Here is a 3,545-nt window from a genome sequence, read left to right on the forward strand (position 1 = left end):
TTTAGAAGAAGGATCCATGCTGAGCTCTAACCTATTCTGTAAGAGATTGAATGCATTGAGGCCCTGAGTAGCCTGCTATAGAAGGGTTCCCTCATTCTTCTCAAACCATCTCCTTCCATCTTCATCAGACCTGGGGAACCTGAACCCTCAGGTACCACACCCTTCCCCACCATCTTCCCTGATAATTGAGTCCTTTCAGGCTTGCCAATCTGCCCTACGCATGCTGTATCCCCTCTGGATATAGAGTCTTCTGCTACCTTCAGCAGACTTGTGGATCAGAAACCATACAGGTAAGCATCCATTCCCTCTCCCAACTTCCCTGCTCACTGAGTCTTCTGAGGAAAGTCAAGCTACCTTGAGCAGCCTGCTATCTCAGCAGGACCTCCATTCTCTTGCCACCTTTCCTCCTACACTAATCAGACCTGTGGATCTTGAACTACACAGGAAATCCACTCACCCTTCCCACTTGATGAGTCCTCTGGAGCAGATTAAGCTGCCCTGAGCAGAGTGATATCCCCATGGTACCTACATTTTCCGATGACATCAAAAGACGCTCACCCATAGGACAAAGATACTTTTATAAGTATGTTCATAGCAGTTTTCTGTTAGTAGCCAGAAACTCGAAACAACCATGAAGTTCTCAGCATAGGAAGGCAAAGGAAAGTGTGGTATATCTACACAATGGAATATTATTCAGCTATTAAAAACAAACACATCATAAATTGTGCAGGCAAATGAATGGAATAGAAGAATATCATGAATATCATGCTTGGTGAGATAACCCATTCCAAAAAGGACAAGCATGGTATATAGACACTAATAAGTGGATATTATCCTCAATATACAGGATACCCATGCTATACTCCACAGACCCAAAGAAGCTAAGAAAGAAGCACAGAACAAAGGAAGATGCTTGAATCTCACTTAGAAGGAGGATATATTAATAAGAGGCAGATGGAAGGAGGAAATGGTGTGGTGAAAGGGTGGGGAGGATAATGCTTAGAGTCAGAATCAGGTGTGCACAGAGATAAGAGAGATGTGAAGATGGCCCTGAGATGAAATGGAAATCTGCAGCTGACAGGGGTGAGAAGTTGGTGGTATCTCCAGGATCAGACAGAGAACTGAGATAAGGCAGTTGCCTAATAGTCAGTGGAGTTGACATTAGCTGCTACTCTCAGCATTGGGGAGATTGAACCTGAAGCAGCCAACCTACTTTAGCCAAGCAGAAACCACAGTGAAGTAATAGGGTCAATAACCCATACAAAAAAATTGACCCAAATTTTATTCTGTGTACAAGAAATGCCAGGATGATGGATGGAACAGAGATCAAAGAAATAGCCAAATAATAATGACCCAACATGATACCATTCCCATGGATAAGTAGCAATTCCTGACATTTTAATGATACTCTGTTATGCTTGTAGACATGAGTCTAGAATTCCTATTTTCTGAGAGGATCCACTCAGCACCTGACAGAGACCCACAGACAAACAGTGAATGGAGCTTGGGGACTCTTATGGAAGAATAGAGTGTAGGTTTGCAGGCCTAAAATCAGATAGGAATTCTACAGGAAGACCAACATTTTCAAGTAACATAGACTCTTAGGGCTCTGAGACTGAACCACCAGCCAAAAACATTTAGGGACAGGACCTAGGTTTCCCCCAACATATGTAGCTTTAATGCAACTTCATTTCACATAGGCCCCCCAAAATGGTTAAGGGGTCTATCCCAAAAGATATTGCCTATATGTGTGATATATTCTTCTAACCAGTCTACCTTGTGGGATGACAGCAGGGGAGGAAGCACCTAATCTCTCAGACTTAATGTACCAGGGTGTGGAGATACCCAGAAAGGGTCCACCCACTCACACGAGAAGGCTAGGGGAGTGGGGGAAGGTTTGAGGGAGGTGTTAGTGTAGTGGCCATTCCTGGTTGTCAACTTAACTATATCTGGAATGGACTACAATCCAGAACTGGAAGGCTCACCTGTGGCCCTAATCTGGAAGCTGAGAGATACAAGTTTCCGACCTGAATCTTGGCATGGTGATCTTGAGGCATAGTGGCTACGAATCCCAGAAGATTAAGACAGGAAGATCTTTGGGTTCAAGATCACCTGGGATTAAAGGTGTGGTGGCACACACCTTTAATCTGTGCCACACCTTTTGCTAGAGTTTTATAAAGGACACTGTAATATGTAAGATGCTATCTCTGCTTTGCCTGCTTTCCTTGTAGGACTGAGCAACTGCTACATCATATGTCTGTGACTCTAGAGAATGCTGACTAATACAAATCCACAGGAAATATTTATATTTCCTGGATGGTAGAGGATTAGATTTCAAACTTAGGCTTGGTTCTAGCTCAGTTACTTTTACAGACTAATGCATTTAAAGATTTGAAAGAACTGCTTTTATACTTTGTTTATAGACAAGGTTACTCTTTGTGGTCCTGGAACTCACTCTATAGACCCAGATTCACCTCTTTATGCCTCTGAGTGCTGGAATTAAAGCATACACTATTCCACCCTACTTGAACTGATTTTTTTCCCAAGACAGGGTTTCTCTGTGTAGCCCTAGCTGTTGCGGAAAGTCACTCTGTAGACCAGGCTGTCCTCGAACTCAGAAATCTGCCTGCCTCTGCCTCCCAAGTGCTGGGATTAAAGGTGTGCACCACCACAGGAGCCTTCTTTCTTCCAAGTCTCCAGCAAAAGGTGTGGCACAGATTAATGGCCCAGATTAAAGGTGTGCCATCACACCTTTAATCCCAAATGACCTTGAACCCAGAGATCTTCCCATCTTAATCTGTGATTCATAGACACTATGCCTCAAGATCTCCATGCCAAGATTCACTTGTATCTCTCAGCCTCCAGATTAGGGCCAAAGGTAAGCTTTCCAATTCCGGATTGTAGTCCATTCCAGATATAGTCAATTTGACAACCATGAATAGCAACTACAATTAGTAGGTTGGAGTTAGAAAGTAAAAATCAATCAATAAATCAATCAATCAATAGAACATGAGTCTGAATACTTCAGATTGTCAATTTGGCGCTTTGCTTGAACTCATACCCAAGTGTTCTTCCCCGTAGAATTTTCTTCCTTGCTATTTTAAAACTCTATATTCACTTTGAATTAAAAATGTTTTCTCCATCTATGGTGATTGAGAGTTTTGCTGGGTATAGTAACCTGGGCTGGCATTTATGTTCTCTTAGGGTCTGTATGACATCTGTCCAGGATCTTCTAGCTTTCATAGTCTCTGGTGAGAAGTCTGGTGTAATTCTGATAGGCCTGCCTTTATATGTTACTTGACCTTTTTCCCTTACTGCTTTTAGTATTCTTTCTTTGTTTTGTGCATTTGGTGTTTTGATTATTATGTGACAGGAGGAATTTCTTTTCTGGTCCAGTCGATTTGGGGTTCTGATAGAGGGCTAATATCCAATGTCTACAAAGAACTCAAGAAGTTAGACTCTAGAGAACCAAATAAACCCATTAAAAAATGGGGTACAGAGCTAAACAAAGAATTCTCAATCGAGGAACACCGAATGGCTGAGAA

The sequence above is a fragment of the Mastomys coucha genome, unplaced genomic scaffold, assembly GCF_008632895.1.
Source record: "Mastomys coucha isolate ucsf_1 unplaced genomic scaffold, UCSF_Mcou_1 pScaffold7, whole genome shotgun sequence".
NCBI lineage: Eukaryota > Metazoa > Chordata > Mammalia > Rodentia > Muridae > Mastomys > Mastomys coucha.